The 22,844-nt window shown below is 34.9% G+C and overlaps 3 pseudogenes; 1 reads left to right on the plus strand and 2 right to left on the minus strand.

Moving 5' to 3' along the window:
* Positions 1–366: 366 nt before the first annotated feature.
* LOC132804919 (photosystem I P700 chlorophyll a apoprotein A2-like) lies at positions 367–10,581 on the minus strand (annotated as a pseudogene).
* Positions 10,582–10,606: 25 nt separating this feature from the next.
* On the minus strand, positions 10,607–15,170 carry LOC125421329 (photosystem I P700 chlorophyll a apoprotein A1-like; annotated as a pseudogene).
* Positions 15,171–15,211: 41 nt separating this feature from the next.
* LOC125421328 (ATP synthase subunit alpha, chloroplastic-like) lies at positions 15,212–16,723 on the plus strand (annotated as a pseudogene).
* The last annotated feature ends 6,121 nt before the right edge of the window (positions 16,724–22,844 follow it).

Here is a 22,844-nt window from a genome sequence, read left to right on the forward strand (position 1 = left end):
TATGTGTCCGAATAGATCGAAGTCTCGATAGTTAGCTCTTGGTCTTCTGGTCCAAAAAAAACATCGATGAAGGCATGTAGGTGCACTATTACGAGGTGGGGATTGTAACTTTCCATGAATTTCCTATTTTTCACTCAACGATGGAACTTTGCTTATTTCTTGACAAAAATGATATTTTTGTTCCAATTTTTGCCTCTTCTTCTCCCTCTGAACCAAACTTTTTCTTACCATAATGGTTCAATTCCTATTAGTTTAGTTTCAATGATACAAGTCGGATCCTAGACGTAGAAATATAAGAAGGCAGTCCCCCTTCTCCACCGAAAGAAATGATATTATCGAGGATAATACAAAACATAAAAAAAAGAATTAACCAAATTTGCCTGATGTAGAGGCAATCAAGAAAGCCACATAAGTGAATATATAACCTATAGAAAAGAGGGCTAACCTGACCAATCTTACTTGCACAATGGAAAGAGCCACCGGTTTATCTCTCCATCGAATCAAATTAGCCAAAGGTGTTTGTTCATGAGCCCATGCTAAACTTTCAATCAATTCCTGCCAATATCCACGCCAAGAAATTAAGAACATAAACCCAGTAGCCTAAACACGATGTCCAAATAAAAACATACATGCCAAAATCGATGAACTATTCATACCAAAAGGGTTATATCTATTGATAAGTTGTGAAAAGTTTAACCATAAATAATCTCTTAATCATCCTATCAAATAAGTAGAAAACTCATTAAATTGTGAAACGTTACCCTGCCATAATGTGATGTGCTTCCAGTGCCAATAAAAAATTACCCATCCAATGGTTTTTTACTAAGATTAGTGTAGTTGTATGTAAACCTAAAGCAATAGCATGATTAACCAAGAAGTCTCCGGGTCCTATTATTAAGAATAGTGAATTACTATTCTCATTAACAGCATTTAACCAAATAGGCAACCATATGCTTCGACCTGCATTGAACGCGGGACCATTCATTGAAGATAAAGGTACATCGAACCCATATGAACTTTTACCATGAGTTGATTGTATCCATTGGGAAAATATAGGTTCGATCAATATTTGTTTCTCCGGAGTACCAAAAGCAAGCATGACATCATTATGAACATAAAGTCCTAAAGTATGGAACCCCAGAAAAAGGCTGGCCCAACTTAAATGGGATATAATGGCTTCTTTATGGTATAACATTCTTGCCAATACATTATCCTCATTCTATTCCGGATTGTAATCTCTAATAAAAAATATAGCTCCATGAGCAAAAGCCCCTATCATGATGAATCCTATGATGTATTGATGATGAGTATATAAAGTAGCTTGAGTAGTAAAGTCTTGTGTGATACGAACCTAGGACGACCTGCTCCTAAACCCGTATTATATTAGCCCGGATCTTAATTAAGTTCAAGTTCTAATGGAATGGACCTCAACCCCTAACCAACCTGTGGTTAGAAACCTTGGTATAATGTAGATGCCACAATAGGGGATGGAAAACCTATTGATAAGTCAAGCTAAAACAACCAAATCTCTAATGGTGTTTTAGGTGTTCTCAAAGAACAAAGAGATAATTAATCTCACAAGTATTTTCTTTATCAAATCAAAGTTGTCAAAGTCCTCTTATTAATGAATAATAATCCTTTAAATAGGCTTTGAAAGAAACAAAATAAACCCTAAAAACCCTAGGAAAAACCGGCCACACAATGAAGAAGTCTACCTTGGCCGAAACTTTCCTTTTCCTAATCTAATTTGGATTAATTAATTCCTTTATTTTGAATTAGGAATTAATTAATTTACAATGAAAATAATAAAATAATAACTTTCCTAATCTTATTTGTCCAGAAAATAAATAAATAGAAACTAAAAATAATGGTAGTTTCCTAAAACAAAAAAGTAGAATAAAATTAGGAAACTAAAATACTAGCTTTTTGACTAAATTGACTTTGACCAATCTTTGACCAAAGTGAGCTCCAAATCAGCTTCAATATGCTTTGTAGGATGCCAAATAAGCTTATTGGGAAGTTCCTCACGTTGCCCTTGCTTGGAAGTATGAGAAAAAGCTAATACAGTAAAATACAGTAAAGCCAGCAAGGAATACAGCAAATCCGGCCTTTCCTTCTCCTTGTGCGCAAACCACCTTGTTGGTCGGCTTTGAAGCTGCTTTGGCTGGTTTCTATGACTCATCCTCCATATGAATTGAACCCATAAAGATGGGGTTCCAATTCATACAACCCGGCCTCCTTATTATCACCAAAAACGTCACCCGACCCTGTTTTGGCTTCTATTGCTTGTATGAGTAAAACAGGCCTTGATTCTTTAGATGTGGCCAACCCCTCTTGACTATGACTTATTCCTTGTATGAATACAGCAAGATTGTCCTTGAATTTCTTGGCTTGGGCCCTAGTGATCGGTCCCACCTTCATTTGTATTGGGTCAGCACCCCAACGGGTTGTCGGTCGAGCAGTCTCGGGTGGATTCGCATCATTCCCCTCCTCTTGAAAAGGATTTGTCCTCAAATCGAAGTCATCACCTGCAGCAAAAGGAGATAAATCAGCAACATTAAAAGAGGCACTAACATTATACTCACCCGGTAGATAAAGCTTGTAAGCATTGTCGTTTATCCTCTCCAAAACTTGAAAAGGTCCATCACCCCTCGGCATGAGTTTTGATTTCCTTTGTTCGAGAAATCTTTCTTTCCTTAAATGCAGCCACACCCAATCTCCAGGTTCAAACACCATTGATTTTCGGCCTTGATTAGCCCCCCTTGCATATTGCTCGGTCCTCCTCTCAATGTTTGCTCGGGTTTTCTCATGAATCTGCTTTACAAAATCAGCTTTTTGTTTTCCATCTAGATTAGCACGCTCACTTAAAGGCAAAGGTGTTAAATCTAATGGAGTCAAAGGATTAAAACCATAAACAATTTCAAATGGAGTAAATTTAGTTACTGAATGTAAAGACCTATTATATGCAAATTCAACATGTGGCAAACATTCTTCCCAAGTCCTTAAATTTCTACTAATTAATGCTCTTAACAATGCAGATAAGGTTCTATTTACTACTTGGGTTTGTCCATCAGTTTGTGGATGACAAGTAGTTGAAAATAAAAGCTTAGTACCTAATTTAGCCCACAATGTTTTCCAAAAATAGCTTAAGAACTTAGCATCCCTATCCGACACAATAGTTCTTGGCATTCCATGCAATCTCACAATTTCCTTGAAAAATAAATTAGCAATATTGGATGCATCATCAGTTTTGTTACATGCAATAAAATGTGCCATCTTAGAAAACCTATCTACTACAACAAATATTGAATCCTTACCTGTCCTTGACCTAGGCAACCCAAGAATAAAATCCATAGACAAATCTATCCAAGGATAGGTAGGAATCGGCAAAGGCTTATACAACCCATGCGCTTTCAATGTTGATTTTGTTTTTCGGCACTTCACACATCTTTCACAAATTCTCTCAACATCTCTCCTCATGTTAGGCCAATAAAAATGTTCTTGCAGCAAGGATAAAGTGTTTAAAATACCAAAATGACCCATTAAACCACCCCCATGCCCTTCCCGAACCAATAATTCCCTTATACTACAATTAGGCACACAAAGTTTGTTTTCCTTAAACAAATATCCCTCAAATATGTAAAATTTATTAAATCCATGTTTCAAACAGGTTCTAAAAATTTCTCTAAAGTCACTATCATGCTCATAAATTTCTTTCAATTGTTCAAATCCAAGCAATCTAGCATCTAAAGTAGAAAAGAGCACATACCTTCGGGATAATGCATCGGCAACCACATTTTCCTTACCTTTTTTGTAGCGGATCACATATGGAAATGTTTCAATAAACTCAATCCACTTAGCATGCCTTCGGTTGAGCTTTCCTTGTCCCTTGATATGCTTCAAAGACTCATGATCCGTATGAATCACAAACTCCTTTGGCATAAGATAATGCTGCCACGTCTCCAAAGCCCTCACCAAAGCATACATCTCCTTGTCATAAGTCAGGTAGTTTAGTGCAGCTCCATTCAATTTTTCACTAAAGTAGGCTATGGGCCTTCCTTCTTGCATTAAAACAGCTCCAATACCTACACCCGAAGCATCACACTCAATTTCAAAAGTCTTAGAAAAATTTGGCAAAACTAACAAAGGTGCATTACACAATTTTTCTTTCAACAAATTAAAAGATTTTTCTTGTACTTCCCCCCATTTGAAGCCAACATTCTTCTTGACAACTTCATTCAATGGTGCTGCTATGGTACTAAAATCCTTGACAAATCTTCGGTAAAAGCTTGCCAAGCCATGAAAGCTCCTCACTTGGGTAATGGAAGTAGGAACCGGCCACTCTTGGATTGCCTTCACCTTAGCTTGATCAACTTTGATTCCTGCAGCACTTACTACAAAACCTAGAAACACAAGCTCTTCTTTGCAAAAGTCACATTTTTTAATGTTAGCAAATAATCTTTCCTTTCTAAGAACTTGCAAAACTTTCCTAAGTTGATCCACATGGTCATCTAAATTTCGGCTATATATTAAAATGTCATCAAAATAGACAACCACAAATTTACCAATAAATGGACGCATTACATGATTCATAAGCCTCATGAAAGTACTAGGTGCATTGGATAATCCAAAAGGCATAACTAACCATTCATACAGTCCATATTTAGTTTTGAATGCGGTTTTCCATTCATCACCTTCTTTCATCCTAATTTGGTGATAACCACTCCTAAGATCAATTTTTGTAAACATGCAAGCACCATGCAATTCATCAAGCATATCATCTAATCTAGGAATGGGATGTCTATATTTGATGGTAATATTATTTATAGCTCTACAATCAACACACATTCTCCAAGAACCATCCTTTTTAGGTACCAACAAAACAGGAACAGCACATGGACTTAAACTCTCACGAATATATCCTTTATCAAGCAAATCACTTACCTGTTTTTGCAGCTCCTTTGTTTCTTCGGGATTGCTCCTATAAGCTGGTCTATTTGGTATGGCAGCCCCTGGAACAAAGTCAATTTGATGTTCTATCCCTCGAATAGGTGGTAGTCCACTTGGAATCTCACTTGGAAAGACATCTCCAAACTCCTTCAAAAGAGAAATCATCGAACTTGGCAATTCAAGTTCTTCAAAGTTAGTTTGATCATTAAAATAATTTTCTTTGTAAAGCATGACCAGCAAAGGTTTCTTACACTCAGTAACCTTATTAATATCCCCTAAACTCAAATAAAAATTCTGGTTTCTCCTCTCCTTTCTTTCTTTTCTTTTTCTTCCCTCGGTTTGGCTCTCATTGGCGGAAATTTCCGGATTTTGTATGCTCTCGGATTTGTTCTCTTTTCTCACCTCTCTCTCGGCTTTTTCTTGGTCTTTCCACTCAATATGAACCTTAGAAACCTTACCTTGGTCAGCAACCTCAACCTTACCTTCTTGAATGGATGGTGAAGCCGTTGGTGCCATGCTTGCTTTTTCCTTGAGCTTTTCGGCTTCTCTCCTTTGTTGCATTTGTAATTGGTCCTTGTAAACCTCTTTAGGAGATAATGGTTCCAGCTTGATCTTCTTCCCTTTAAACCTGAAAACAATACTATTTTCTCGACCAAAATGAGTAGCATCTTTATCAAATTGCCATGGTCTACCTAATAGTATATGTCCAGCAATCATAGGCACAATATCACATAAAACTACATCCTCATATCTACCTATATTAAATTTTACTTTGGCTTGTTTGTTTACTTTCATCTCACCACTATCATTAAGCCAGTGTAATCTATAAGGTTCTGGATGTTTAATTTTTTTCAAGCCTAATTTATCAACTACAAGATTACTTATCACATTAGTACAACTCCCACTATCTATAATCATGCTACAAATTTTACCTTGTATTTCGCAGCGAGTGTGGAAGATGTTTTCTCTTTGTATCTGCTCTTCATCTTTGTAGACAGCAAGTACTCTCCTTGAAACCAAGCTCAACTCGGCATTAGATGTATCTACAGGTTCGGTTTCATCTTCATTACAACCCTCCTCTTGCTCGGTTTCAGCTCCACTTTCTTCACTTGCGGATTCCAGCTCACCATCACCCTTTAATACCATGATTCTTCTATTTGGGCATTGGCTGGATATGTGTCCTCTTCCTTGGCACTTAAAACAAATTATTTCTCTAGATTTTTGAGGTTTAGGATCAGATTTTATCTCACCTCTAAGTGCTTGGACAGATTCGGTCTTGACCTCCCTTCTTGGCCGGTTGGTAGATTCTTCTCCTAATTTCGGCTTCAACTTGTTTTCATAAGTGGAATTGTTTTTCCAGCCACTTGAACTTGTCCTTCCACTGCTAGAAACTCCTCCAAACCGTGTACTAACACCCCTCCTCTTGAATTGGTTCTCAAGTTTAATGGCTACATGCAACATCTCCTCCAATTCCAAGTATTGTTGTAATTCAAGTTGGTTGGCAATGTCACGGTTTAACCCTCCAAGAAATCTTGCCATTGTTGCCTCTCTATCCTCCCTCATGTTTAACCTCATCATTAACATCTCCATCTCTTTGTAATAATCCTCCACGGACCTACTTCCTTGAGACAAAGATTGAAGCCTTTGATGCAGCAACCTTTGGTAATGGGATGGCACAAACCGCTTCCTCATGACTCCTTTCATTTGTCGCCATGTTGTAATTAAGTCTTCACCAACCCTCCTTCGGGTGCTTTGCTCATTTATCCACCATTGGAGTGCATAATGGCCAAAATCAATTGCTGCCATCTTCACCTTCTTACCTTCCGAATAGTTGTGGCAGTCAAAAATCATCTCCATTTTCTCTTCCCACTCCAAATAACCTTCAGGATCACTTTTACCCATAAAAGCTGGGATATTAACCTTGATATTTCCCAAATCTTCATCTGTATCCTCCCTCCTATATCTCCCACGGCCAGCTCTATCTTGGACAGTAAAGGTTTCGTCCATACCTTCCTCAAAGTCACCGTCCAATGGCTCCTCATCAAATTCCTCTCTCGGCCTCTCGCGACCTCCTCGTCCTCCATGGAATTCTTGCCTATTTCTTGTATTCGGCCTTCCTTGTGAGGCTTCTAATCTTCCCACTCTTTGATTTACATGCTCAAATTGAGCACTCATCCGCTGTATTGATTCCAAAATAGTTCTCAAGTCCACTTGGTCTCCACTTCCGGTAGCTCGGTCATCGCCATGAAATGCTACGGACTCTTCTTCATTGATCCTCAAGGGTGGATCCCCTCTTCTTATTCTAGAATCTGCCATGTTAGTAAAATACTACAAAAAATAAAATAAATCCTCACAATATTCACTCCCTCACATGTTTCACTCAAACAATGTCTCGACACTCTTGTTTGCACACTAGTTTCGGCTTTTACCCTCTTTTAAGCTCACACACTCTTGCCTTTTTCCACTCAATGAATTATCTCAAAGTTCTAATTAAAACACCCACAAAACAGCAATTAGATCACTAGTATGTTTTAATTAAACTTATCAACAAGACAGTAGCAAAAGGTAGGCAATACCGAAAGAATCCAACAAATCCTAATTTTTCGGCTTTCTAGATAAGAAAACACAAAATAATGGGAAAACGTTGGAATTTTTGAAAACTGCACCAGATGGTAGTAGATTATGAGTTCAAGAATAAAATTCCAGAAAAATAAATTCAAATACGAACAAGAATCAAAGAGAACAAAATTATAGAAAAGTGTTGGTTGTTGTTCTTGTAATTCAAGTTTTGTATCAATTCCTTTATCTAATTTTAATCCAAATAATTTAAGCACCCAAAATCCAAATATTCAGCAGCAAAAATAATTCTCCGGCAACTCAAATATTGAATAAATAATAAAAAACCAGCAGCTCCAACAAATTTCCAGCAAACAAATCAAACTCCAACAAACCGAAATATATATATATATATTTTTTATATTCAGCTTTACCTCTTCTTTTTTTTTTTTTTTTTCACTCACAGAACATAACAACTGCAGTAGCAAGAATAATTACCAAAATTGCAATTCCAACTCCAAAACAAACACCAAACCCGTGACCTCCAAATAAACAAAATGTGCAGTTTTTTTTTTTTTTTTAAATGTTGCCGCAAACTTCTTTTTTTTTTTTCTTGTTTTCTTTTTTTTTTTTTGAATATATGAATGCAAATATTTAAGACTAAAACAGCAAAGAAAAATCAACAGAAACCAAATTAACAAGAACAATGATAAAAGACAACCAACAAACTAGGAAACAAAAATACGATAAAACTAGGAAATCCTAATTCAACTAGGAATGAATTTTTTTTTTTTTTTAAGATGCTGAACGTGTATAGGATGGATGCAACCTTAACCTAATGCTAAAATTGCAGAATAACACAAAAACAAATAAAGCAAATAAAGATAGATCAAACCTGAACAAAAACTAGGCTCTGATACCAAATGATACGAACCTAGGACGACCTGCTCCTAAACCCGTATTATATTAGCCCGGATCTTAATTAAGTTCAAGTTCTAATGGAATGGACCTCAACCCCTAACCAACCTGTGGTTAGAAACCTTGGTATAATGTAGACGCCACAATAGGGGATGGAAAACCTATTGATAAGTCAAGCTAAAACAACCAATTCTCTAATGGTGTTTTAGGTGTTCTCAAAGAACAAAGAGATAATTAATCTCACAAGTATTTTCTTTATCAAATCAAAGTTGTCAAAGTCCTCTTATTAATGAATAATAAGCCTTTAAATAGGCTTTTAAAGAAACAAAATAAACCCTAAAACCCTAGGAAAAACCGGCCACACAATGAAGAAGTCTACCTTGGCCGAAACTTTCCTTTTCCTAATCTAATTTGGATTAATTAATTCCTTTATTTTGAATTAGGAATTAATTAATTTACAATTAAAATAATAAAATAATAACTTTCCTAATCTTATTTGTCCAGAAAATAAATAAATAGAAACTAAAAATAATGGTAGTTTCCTAAAACAAAAAGTAGAATAAAATTAGGAAACTAAAATACTAGCTTTTTGACTAAATTGACTTTGACCAATCTTTGACCAAAGTGAGCTCCAAATCAGCTTCAATATGCTTTGTAGGATGCCAAATAAGCTTATTGTGAAGTTCCTCATGTTGCCCTTGCTTGGAAGTATGAGAAAAGGCTAATACAGTAAAATACAGTAAAGCCAGCAAGGAATACAGCAAATCCGGCCTTTCCTTCTCCTTGTGCGCAAACCACCTTGTTGGTCGGCTTTGAAGCTGCTTTGATGGGTTTCTATGACTCATCCTCCATATGAATTGAACCCATAAAGATGGGGTTCCAATTCATACAACCCGGCCTCCTTATTATCACCAAAAACATCACCCGACCCTGTTTTGGCTTCTATTGCTTGTATGAGTAAAACAGGCCTTGATTCTTTAGATGTGGCCAACCCCTCTTGACTATGACTTATTCCTTGTATGAAGACAGCAATATTGTCCTTGAACTTCTTGGCTTGGGCCCTAGTGATCGGTCCCACCTTCATTTGTATTGGGTCAGCACCCCAGCGGGTTGTCGGTCGAGCAGTCTCGGGTGGATTCGCATCATTGTGCTATGGACGCATAAGCGGGTAAAGAGTACATGTGTTGAGCGACCAAGGAAGTAATAACCCCTAAAAAGGCTAGAGCAAGGCCTAATTGAAAATGAATCGAATTATTTATTGTGTCATAAAGACCTTTATGTCCACGCCCCAATCCCCCCCCCCCCCCCCAATGGGAGGAATATGTGTTTCTAAGAGATTTTTTATACTGTGCCCAATCCCAAAATTAGTTCTATACATATGACCAGCAATAAGAAAAAGAAATGCAACAGCTAAATAATGATGAGCAATATCAGTCAGCCATAAATTTTACGTTTGTGGATGGAATCCTCCAAGAAGGGTTAGAATGGTAGTTTCGGCCCCTTGGGAGGTACCAAATAAATGTCTACTTGAATTGGGGTTTTGAGCATAAAGATTCCACTGACCTGTAAAAGGTGGACCTAATCATTGTGGGTGTGGCAATACATCTAAGAAATTATTCCAGTGAACTTATTTCCCCTCGGCTCTCAGCATTTTTAAACCACAACATGCTTGGTTTCCATTTCAATTGTAGGTGCAACCAACCGGCTATTAAAGAATGGCAGAAAGAAACAATAGAAAAAGAGCTCCATTATAAAGATCTCCATTAGTATGTAAACCGATTGTATACCACCACTGATAAACACCAGAATAAGCGATATTCACTGGGCCAAGAGCACCCCCCGAGTAAAAGCTTCCACAACCAGTTGACGAAAATGAGGATCCTAAATTGCATGAGCAATAGGTCTTACTCGTAAAGGGTCCTGTACCCATGCCTCAAAGTTTCCTTGCCAAGCTACATGAAATATATTTCCGTAAGTCCATAGAAAAATTATTGCTAATTGCCCGAAATGGGAAGTAAAAGTATTTTGATAAAGATGTTCCTCAATAATATCATCATGACTTTTAAAGTCATGTGCCGTAACAATACCAAACCAAATATGACGAGTAGTGGGGTCCTAAGATAAGGCTTGGCTAAACCTTGAAAATCTTAATGCCATAATGCCTTTCAAATCCTCCTAGCCATTATCCTATTGCAATAATTTTTGCTAAGAAGAACGCCCATGTTGTGGCAATTCCACCCAGAAGGTAATGGGTTACTCCTACAACATGTCCTTGGACAATGCTCAAAGCTACAGGCTTAGTAGCAGGAGCAACTTTTAATTTATTATGAGCCCAAACAATGGATTCAATAAGTTCATGCCAATAACCATGCCCGCTAAATAGAAACATTAGGCTAAAAGCCCATACAAAATGAGCACCTTGGAAAAAAAGGCCATATGCGGATAATGAAGAACCATAGGACTGAATTACCAGGGATGCCTGTGCCCATAAAAAATCGCAAAGCCACCCATTAATCGTAATAGAACTTTGCGCAACGTTGCTTCCCGTGATATGAGTTACCACTCCTTGATCACTTATACTACCCCAAACATCCACAATAGCCCTAAGAAGACATGATCCCAAGCGGATACTTGACATGCCCCCCCCCCCCTTCCAGGCCCATCACAAGGGAAACGAAAACCCAAATTTGCTTTATCTAGTATCAAACATGAACTATGAGCAAATAGAACACCTTTCAGAAGTATCAATATTGTCACATGAATCGTAAATGCATGAACGTGATGTACCAAAAAATTGGTGGTTCCTAATGGAATAGGTAACAAAACAACCTTGCCGCCCATGGCCACTAAATCACCAACCCTCCCCCCCCCCCCCCCCCTAAAAGTTAAACTGGTACTTGTTGTTAAACTAAAGGCCGTTGTGCTAGGTGCTAAAGCATGGGTGTTTTGTATCCATTGAGCAAAGACGGGTTGTAATTGTATAGTAGTATCTGAAAACATATCTTGGGGACACCGTAAAGCACTCACAGTATCATTATGAATATACAAACCAAAACTGTGAAAGCCTAGAAGTATACATACCCAGTTAGGATGTGATATGATTGCATAGCAATGTCTAAGGACACTATCTAGTAGATCGTTGTATCGAGTAGTTGGATCATAGTCTCTTACCATAAAAATGGCTGCATGCGCAGTAGCATCAACTATGAAAAATCCACCAATCCATATGTGATGTGTGAACAATGAAAGTTGTGTACCATAGTTAGTACCTAGATATGGATAAGGGGGCATCGAATACATATGGTGAGCTACAACAATGGTTAAAGAGCCCAACATAGCTAGGTTAAAAGATAATTGAGTGTGTCATGACATTGTTAGGATCTCATACAGACCTTTATGACCCTGGCCGGTAAATGGGCCTTTATGATCCTCTAAAATACCTTTTATGCCATGACCAATGCCCCAATTGGTCCTATACATGTGACCTGCTATTAGGAAAAGAATTACAATAGCTAAATGATGGTGTGCTATATCGGTCAGCCATAGACCCCTAGTTACGAGATCTAATCCTCCACAAAAGGTAAGAAATTTTGCATATTTTGACTAATTCAAGGTGAAAAAAGGGTTGCTCCCTCAGCAAAACTTGGATAAAGTTAAGCCAAAAGATCCTGATTCAAGATAAATTCATGGGGAAATGGAATCTCTTTAGGATATACACCAGTATTTAGAAACTAATTAATCAATAAAGATACATGTACTTAATGCCCTACCCAAGAAAGAGACCCAAGTCCTAGTAGTCGTGCTAAATGATGATTCAACATAGATTCTACATTTTAGAGCCAAGCCAATTTTGGAGCAGCTTTGTGATAATGGAACCAACCAGCAAAAAGCATTAAGCCTGAAAAAACCAATGCACCAATTGTAGTACAATAGAGCTGTAATTCACTAATTATTCCAGATGCTCGCCAAAGCTAAAAAAACCCAGAGGTTATTTGTATTCCTCGGAAACCACCACCTACATCACCATTCAATATTTCTTGACCCACTATTGGCGAAACCACCTGGGCACTAGGCCCGATGTGAGTAGGATCGCTTAGCCATGCTTCATAATTGGAAAAATGAGCACCATGGAAATACATACCACTCAGCCAAAGAAAAATGATGGAAAGTTGGCCGAAATGGGCACTAAATACTTTTCGAGAGATCTCCTCCAAATCATTGGTATGGCTATCAAAATCGTGAGCATCAGCATGTAGGTTCCAAATCCAAGTGGTAGTATCTAGTCCGTTAGCTATTGTTCTTGAGAAATGACTTAGTTTGGCCCATTCCTTGAAAGAAGTTTTTATGGGATCCCTATCTACCAATATTTCTATTTAGTCATTCGAGGGTCTTTTTTACTTTTATTAGTTATTATTATTAATAGCAGAAAAGAAATATATTTTCTAACTTATCTGTATATCGTTTATCCCTACGAAATAACAGATGAATAGAACAATCTTAGAAGGAGAAGGGATATAATGAAATTTTTTTATTGGTTCTTCCTAGAGAAATGATCCATTTGATTATTTTTAATATGAATCTCAATATCCATTAAAAGAAAGAAAAAAACCACTGAAGGAAAAAAAGGTATGGATAAAATAAAAGCAAGTAATCTGTTTGTTAGCATTCTGACAAAGAAGTAATTGATGCAGCAGCTGACAGAGGTTTCGGGCGGTTCCGTGGGAACTTGCTGCTGGATTGTCTGTCGGGCTTGCTTCTATTGGACCTGGAGTTGGGTAAGGTACTACCGCGGGCCAAGCTATGGAGGGGATCGCCAGACAACCAGAAGCAAAGGGAAAAATACGAGGTACTTTATTGCTTAGTCTGGCTTTTATGGAAGCTTTAACAATTTATGGACTGGTTGTGGTATTAACGCTTTGATTTGCGAATCCCCTTGTTTAATCCCTAAAATGTCTTTTTTTTTTTTGTTTTATTTCCTTGGATTTTCTGCTCTTACTTTTTCAAATTATATTAAGATTTCACTCCTACAATTTCGTATTCGTTGTGACAACAACCCCCTGCAAGGACTAGTCTGAGGATGAGGAATTAAATTAGTCGATTAACTCGCTTTCTTCTCTTAGTCTAATGGAACTTTTTTTAGGAAGTATTGCAACAAATGATAAATTTTATTTCACAATTGACATAAGACCTAGTACCTAATTCTAATAAGTATCATTCTTATTGGAAATTTCCACTTATTGGAAATTTCCAATTGAAAAAAACATCCATTTACATCTGTAAATCAATATATACATATATTTTTGACTTTAACCCTATTCCTATTTAATTTATAAAAATAATAGAATAAAAAAATATAGATAATTAGTCTATCTATAAGAATAAGAAAGAGGAGATCATATGAAAAAATGTAACCGATTCTTTCCTTTCCTTGGGTTATTGACCATTCACCGGGAATTTCGGGTTTAATGCCGATATTTTAGCAACAAATCAAATAAATCTAAGTGTAGTCTTTAGTGTATTGATTTTTTTTTTTTTTGGAAAGGGAGTGTGTGCGAGTTGTTTATTTCAAGAATAGGCTAGATCTAACCAACTGCACTTTTTTTAATTATAACTCGAAAAGGTGCACGACTCTGCAAATTACTTATGAACAAATTAAGAAATCATATTTAAGAACCATAGCATTTCATGATTCATTGGTAAATCTACTTTGATTATCTATCAACCAATATTGTGGGATTGTTAACAAGGTTAAAGCTAAATCGTTTGAAATTCAGATGCAGTGTGGTACTCTTTCTACTACTATGTTAATATAGAATATGTTAATCCAGAAATGGTTTCAAAGAGTTAGAATTTTTTTTTTTGATATAAAACACTCATGTCGATAAAAAAAATGATTTGAACCCGTTATATGTATTTGACTTTTAAAAATTAAAAAAATGGATACTTCACAACCCCCCCCCCCCCTTTTTTTATCTTTTTTATCAAATGTTGAATCGATGACTTGTGTATAAAGTAAAAAGAATCCTTTGGATTTGAAAAAAAAAAGAAAAAAACAACTTTACTGACAATTATTTGTTTGGTTAAAAGAATCCTTCGAATATTATGTTCTTGGATTAGTGATCAATTTCAATATTTTCACAAATATGAATAGAGAAAAGAGGATAGGCTTATTACATTAAAAAAAGCTAGGGAGCTTCCCCCATACATAAGTAATTAGGCATGGGAGCCAAATGAATCGAAAGATTCATGTTTGGTTTAGGAAGGGGTCGTGGAAGTTTTGAAATGAATGGAATGATAATCTACTTTCATTAAGTGATTTATTAGATAATCAAAAATAGCGGATCTTGAAGACTATTCAAAATTCAGAAGAACTACGTGGGGGGGGGGGGGGGGGGCGTGGAATGACTGGAAAAAGCTCGGTCCTGCTTATGGAAAATAAAAATGGAAGCGAAGTAGTTTTGAGTGAATGGATACTCTAAAATAGAACAAAAAAATTTGAATCTGGTTAATTCAACTTATAAAAGCTTGGAACAATTAGAAAATTACAAAAATGAAACCTTCATTTTGAATAACAAAAAGCTATTAATCAAGTTCGACAAAGAGTTTTCCAACAAGCCTTACAAAGAGCTCCAGGAACTCTGAATAGTTGTTCGAACACCTAGTTAAATTTACATACCATCAATACTAATATTGGCATGTTTGGAACGATGAAAGAAATAAAGGGTTAGTTTTTCTACTGCAGGCATTATTTTTCTTTCGAACAAAAATAAAGAATTAAGAAATACTCATGGTTACTATTTGAGTAAATGAAATTAGTAACATTATTCATGAATGTATTGAGCAATATAATAGAGAAGTAAAGATTTTAAATATCGGTACTGTACTCTAAGTAGGTGACGGCATTGCTCATATTTATGGTCTTGATGAAGTAATGGTGAGGGTTTAGTAGAAGTTGAAGAAGGTACGATAGGCATTGCTCTGAATTTGGAATCAAATAATGTTGGTGTTATATTAATGGGTGACGGTTTGATGATACAAGAGGGAAGTTCTATAAAAACAACAGGAAGAACTGCTCAGATCTCGGTAAGTGAGGCTTTTTTGGGCCGTGTTATAAATGCTCTGACTAAAACCTATTGATGGTCGAGGTGAAATTTCAGCTTCTGAATCCTGGTTAATTGAATCTCCCACCTTGGGTATTATTTCGAGATGTTCAGTATATGAGCCTCTTCAAATAGGACTTATTGCTATTGATTCAATGATTCCTATAGGACATGGTTAGCGAGAATTAATTATTGGGGACAGGAAAACCGATAAAATAGCAGTAGCGACATATACAATTCTCAATTAACAAGGGCAAAATGTAATACGTGTTTATGTAGCTATTGGTCAAAAAGCATCTTCTGTGGCTCAGATAATGATTGCTTTACAGGAAAGGGGAGCAATAAATTACACTATTGTGGTAGCTGAAACGGTCTATTCTTCGGCTACATTACAATACCTCACTCCTTATACAGGAGCTGCTCTGGCTGAATATTTTATGTACTGCGAACAACACACTTCAATTATTTATGACAATCTCTCAAAACAAGCACAGGCTTATGGCCAAATGTCTCATTTATTACGCAGACCGCCAGGCCAAGAAGTTTATACGGGAGATGTTTTTTATTTGCATTCACGCCTTTTGGAAAGAGCCGCTAAATCAAGTTCTCATTTAGGTGAAGGAAGCATGACTGCTTTACCAATAGTTGAGACTGAATTGGGAGATGTTTTGGCTTATATTCCTACTAATGTAATTTCCATTATAGATGGATAAATATTCTTACCCGCCAATCTATTCAATGCCAGAATTAGACCTGCTATTAATGTGGGTATTTTTGTATCCAGAGTAGGGTCCATAGCTCAAATTAAAGCCATGAAAGAAGTAGCTGGCAAATCAAAATTGGAATTAGCGCAATTCGCAGAATTAGAAACCTTTACATAATTCCCTTCTGATCTCGATAAAGCTACTTAGAATCAATTGGCAAGAGGTCAACGCTTACGTGAGTTGCTAACCAACCCCTCTTACGGTGGAAGAATAGATAATGACTATTTACATTGGAACCAATGGTTATCTTGATTCATTAGAAATTGGGAAATAAGGAAATTTCTCGTTGAGTTATGTACTTACTTAAAAACGAATAAACCTTAGTTCCAAGAAATCAAAGCTTCTACCAAGACATTTATTGAGTAAGTAGAAGCCCTTTTGAAAGAAGCTATTCAAGAACAGATGGAATGTATACTACTACAGGAACAAGTATAAAGAAAAGAAATTGATCACTTTTAATTTTTATCAATCTTAATTCAATATTAATTGAATCTTAATTGAATACTAATTTTAATAATAATAATTAAATTATATACTTTTTCTATTATATAATTATTTAAATTTTTTTAAAATATTAAATTATTTTAAAATAAAATATTAAAAATTATAAAATATAAAAGTTCTTGTTTTTTGTAATAATCATTTTCTATAATAATATAGAAATAATAATATATTACATTTCTATATTAAATATAATATTAATATTAAATACATAATAATTATATACACATATTAACATACATTAAATATATAATATATATTAAATATATGGAAAATATATGAAAATAATATATAAACTAGATTATACTTATATTACAAGTACTAAGTGTATAAGAGTGTTTCTTATTCAAATTATTCAAAAGATCTTTCTTGACATGGAAATCTATAAATATATGGAAATAGATTGCGTCCAATGGGATGTGAACCTATAACAAAGGTTTAGAAGACCTTTGTCCTATCTATTAGACAATGGATGCTTTGCATTCCAATATTTTTTTTTATTTATTTTCTTTTCACATTTATTATTCGGACAAAACGTATATATGAAAAAATTCCAGGAATTGCGTATTCAACTATGCATTACATTAATTATATTCATTTTTAATTATCTACAATTTGTTTATATTTCTATAAAACATATTTATTAGAAATTTAACATTTTGATATATATCAAAATATATAAATATATATTAGATATAAATATTTATTAGATATGTAGATTTATAGGTTTTGACTATAAAAAAGAAATATTGAAAAATATTGAATAGAGATAAAAGAAAGTAAGCACAAGAGGGTAGCGGGGATTATAACAATTTATGTCAGCTTTTCAGTCTGAACGTATTCAAAATGGCTCGCTTTCTAGACCATCCTTGTAGAAAAGAGGGGATTATAACAATCTTTCTAGTTACTTCGTTCTCTATTCCTATTTGAAAGAATCCTTAGGAAAAGGATTTTGCTTCCTCCAAGCTAAAACAATTTTTCGATGTCTCTAGTAAACCAAAGTCATTGTTTAATTAGCTATTTTGTTTCAATTGTCCCTATACAAAAAAGAAAAATTGAAGATTTAGTTATGATTAGAAATACACTTTCGATCTTTATCCATGGATCCTTTACTCATACTCATTCAATTGGAAATATTGATTGATACAATTAAAAAAAAAATTATGTTTCGTAATTATAATCTAGTTTTTCAATTTCTAATTGACTATTGGGTACAAATCACGACAATGTATATTCTTCCTCGAATTTTTCATTGAAAGGTAAAGGATTTAATCCTTTTAAGAAATAAAGTTTTTGCTCGGAAGGGAATATTAATCAAACCGAGAGACCCCTTAACTACTCGAGGGTTAATAGAACGAATCGCACTTTTACCACTAAACTATACCCGCTCCAATCCGATTATTATATATAAAAGAACCTTTTGTCGAACAAGAAACTTGGGCGTAATCAAAAGATAGGATCAGGAAAAAAATGCATTGTGCACGAATCCATAGTTTCAGTTTTTATTATATACATACTTTTATTTATTTTTTACTTCAATAAAATATCATTAAACAAACAAATAAATAAAGAAGATAAGAAATCTCGCTTTGATTCTATATCAAAATAGGTCTTTTTATGACTTTTGTTGTTTCAATAACAAGCCTTTTTGTTTTGGTTTCAAATTAAATAATTCATTTTATCTTATTATGATTGAGCAAAACAAAGAGGCCTGGCCCGACTAGATACTGACCATGCCAAGCCGTGGAAATAAAGGGCCATTTCAGACGAACTTAAACAATTTTTTTTTTATGTATTATTAATAATAAATATTATTTTTTCTCATTATTTTTTTTCTATTTATATATTATATAAAATACAGAATAGATCTATTAAACATATATTCATTATATAAATCGATTCAAAAAATCTAAAAAATCTATGTTAAACATATTAACAAACATAGATTCCATTTTCAGATTTGATTTATATTGGATTTATATATTGAACTATTGTAGATTGTGTAGATTGGATTGTTGATATCTCTTTCAAGTCTTTTTTTTTTATGCATATATGTTATATGATTATAGAATTATATACAACATATATGTATACATTTTATATATATTTTATATAATCTAATTATATAATATAAATGCTTTTATTTTATCTAAATGGTCTAAATTAAATGGTCTAAATGGAATTTGATTCTATATCATTATCTTTTTGTATCTATTATATAAATTATTGAATATATATTATATATAATAAAATAATAAATAATAAAATAATAAAAAATATAAAAACACTATAAAAAAAAAAAAGAAGGGCTTTTTTCAAGCCTTATTTTTGTTATGTAACATAGTAATTACCTTCTTTCAATTGGGGGAGAGATGGCTGAGTGGACGAGAGCGTTGGATTGCTAATCCATTGTATGAGTTTTTCGTATTGAGGGTTCGAATCCCTCTTTTTCCGTTTTCATCAATATCTTGTTCTTTTCTTTCAAATTTCTCGTGAGTTTAGTGTGGAATAAATAAAATCCTATTAAGCTAAGAATGTTTTAAAATCAAGGAAGAAAAACCTTATTTCCTTTTTTTTTTTTTTTTAATTCTTCACATCGAGGATTACATCCTAGGTCATTAGATAGGAATCCGAAGATAAAGACCAAAACAAAGAATATTACTACCATGTAAACAAATAGTTTGAGGGTAAGCATTACACAATCTCCAAAATTCTTTTTTATGAAAAATGAGAATAGATTTGCTATTTTATTTTAGACCGCATACCCTATGATGTGATTCCGCCCGAGCCCGCTCCACCGATAACCAGCTGGGGTGCTGACTCGACACGGATGAAGACTAGGCCAATCACAAGAGCTCAAATTAAGAGATTTAAAGGCAACCTGAGAGTATTTATACAGAGGGTAATCAATCTCAACAGAGCTTGTCCATACTTGAAGATACAAAGCCTATTCGAAGCATCCAAGTGGTGGAAGCCGATACGGACCCGGGTGACGGTTTTGGTACATTTTTTGAGCCCGGGAAGCATGAAATGGTTCCAATGCTTTATGGGTTCAATACATATGCCTAAGAGGTCATGGAATCAAGTTAAATCAGCCTCAAATGCAATCAAAAAGGGCTTGTATGGACAGCATCAACAATTTTGCCGAATTTGCTGTATTGCTTGCTGGCTTTACTGTGTTTTACTGTATTAGCCTTTTCTTATTTTTCCAAGCATGGGCAACGTGTGGGACTTCATATTCAGTTTATTTGGCATCCTAAAAAGCATCTAGAAGCTGATTTGAATCTCAAAGAGGTCAAAGATTGATCAAAGTCAACTTGATCAAAATGCTAGCATTTTTAGTTTCCCAATTTGTTTTTACTTTTTGTTTTAGGAAACTACCATTACTTTTTGGCTTTTATTTATTTATTTTCTGGACAAATAACTTTAGGAAGGTTTTTATTTTATGCTTTCCATTGTAAATTAATTAATTCCTAATTTAATATAAAGGAATTAATTAATCAAACTTAGATTAGGAAAGGAAGTATAGTTTCGGCCAACTAGGTTTCTTTATGTGTGTGGCCGGTTTTTCCTTTGTTTTTAGGGTTTTCTTTCGTGGCTTTGTAGCCTATTTAAAGGCTTATTTTTAAATAATAATACAACTTTGATTTGATTAAGAAAATACTTGTGAGATTAATTATCTCTTTGTTCTTTGAGAATACATAAAACACCATTAGAGAATTGGTTGTTTTAGCTTGACTTATCAATAGGTTTTCCATCCCCTATTGTGGCGTCTTCATTATACCAAGGTTTCTAACCACAGGTTGGTTAGGGGTTGAGGTTCATTCCATTAGAACTTGAGCTTAATTAAAGATCCGGGCTAATATAATACGGGTTTAGGAGCAGGTCGTCCTAGGTTCGTATCATTTGGTATCAGAGCTAAATTTTGTTCAGGTTTGATCTATCTTTATTTGCTTTATTTGTTTTTGTGTTATTCTGAAATTTTAGCATTAGGTTAAGGTTGCATCTATCCCATACACGTTCAGCATCTCTTTAAAAAAAAAAAAAAAACAAAAACTCATTCCTAGTTGAATTAGGTTTCCTTATTTTACCATATCTTTGTTTCCTTGTTTGTTGGTTGATTTTTCATATTTGTTCTTGGTAATTTTTGTTTTTGTGGATTTTTTCTTTGCTGTTTTAGTCTTAAATATTTGCATTCATACATTTAAACAAAATAAACAAAAAAACAGAAGGTGACTTGGGCAACAACTTAAAAAAAAAAAAAAAAAACTGCACTATTGTTCTTGTCACGGGTTTGGTGATTATTAGGAGTTGGAATTGCACGTTTGTTGTTTCTTCTTGCTACTGCAGTTGTGTTGATATTCAGTGAGTATTTTAAAAAATAAAAAATAAAAAATAAAAAGAAAGAAGAAACCCGAATTAAAAAAAAAAAAAATTCAGTTGGGTTAAATTTGGTGTTGAAGTTTGTTGCTGGGAATTTCTTGTAGCTGCTGATTTGTTGGTCATCTTTTCAATATTTGGAGTTGTTGGAGATTATTATTGTTGCAGAGAAAAAAAATAAAAAATTGGATTAAAATTGCTAAAGGAATTGATACATAAAAGCTTGGATTACTAAGAACACAACCAACAATCATTCAATATTTTTGTTCTACTTGATTCTTGTTGAATTTGACTTTCCTTTGCCATAATTTTATTCTTGGACTCATAAACTACTACCATCTGGTGCAGTTTTCAAAAATTCCAACATTTTCCCATTATTTTGTGTTTTCTTGTCTAGAAAGCAGAAAAATTAGGATTTGTTGGATTCTTTCGGTATTGCCTACTTTTTGCTACTGTTTTGTTGATAGGTTTAATTAAAACATACTTGTGATCTAATTGCTGTATTTAAGTGTGTTTAACTAGAACTTTGAGATAATTCTTGGAGTGGAAAAAGGCAAGAGAGTGCGAGCTTAAAAGAGGGTAAAAGCCGAAACAAGTGTGCAAACATGAGTGTCGAGTCCTTATTTGAGTGAAACACGTAAGGGAGTGAAATTGGTAAGGTCCTATTTTATTTTTATTGCATTATTATACTAACATGACAGAATCAAGAATGAGGAGAGGAGATCCACCTTTGAGGATCAATGAGGAGGAGTCTGTAGCATTCCATGGCGATGCCCGAGCTACCGGGAGTGGAGACCAAGTGGACATGAGAGCTGTTTTAGAGTCAATACAGCGGGTTAATGCTCAAGTTGAGCATGTGAATCAAAGGATGGGAAGGCTAGAAGTTTCCCAAGGAATTCCGAACACAAGAAATAGGCAAGAATTCCATGGAGGACGAGGAGATCGCGAGAGACCGAGAGAGGAATTTGATGAGGAGCCATTCGGTGGAGACTTTGAGGAAGGTATGGATGAAACTTTTGCTATCCAAGATAAAGCTGGCCATGGAAGATATAGGAGGGAAGAAACAGATGATAATCTTAGCAATATCATGATCAACATCCCACCATTCATGGGAAAAAGTGACCCCGAAGCATATTTGGAATGGGAAGAAAAGATGAAGATGATATTTGACTGCCATAATTATTCAGAGGCTAAGAAGGTGAAATTGGCAGCAATGGAGTTTGGCCATTATGCCCTCAAATGGTGGACCAATGAGCAAAACACCCGAAGGAGAGTTGGTGATGACTTGATTACTACATGGCGACAAATGAAAGGAGCCATGCGGAAGCGATTCGTACCATCACACTATCATAGGTTGCTGCATCAAAGACTACAATCTTTATCTCAAGGATATGGATCCGTGAAGGATTATTACAAGGAGATGGAGATGCTTATGAAGAGATTGAACTTGAATGAAGATAGGGAAGCAACCATGGCAAGGTTTCTTGGTGGTTTGAATCGTGAAATAGCCAATCAACTAGAATTGCAACAATATGTGGAATTGGAGGAGATGTTGCATGTGGCTATTAAATTAGAGCATCGATTTAAGAGGAGGGGTGTAAGCTCATGGTTTAGAGGTGTTTCCAACAGTGGAAGGTCCAATTCTAGTGGCTGGAGGAACAATCCCATCTATGAA

Source organism: Ziziphus jujuba, chromosome 8, assembly GCF_031755915.1.
Source record: "Ziziphus jujuba cultivar Dongzao chromosome 8, ASM3175591v1".
In the NCBI taxonomy this organism is placed as follows: domain Eukaryota; kingdom Viridiplantae; phylum Streptophyta; class Magnoliopsida; order Rosales; family Rhamnaceae; genus Ziziphus; species Ziziphus jujuba.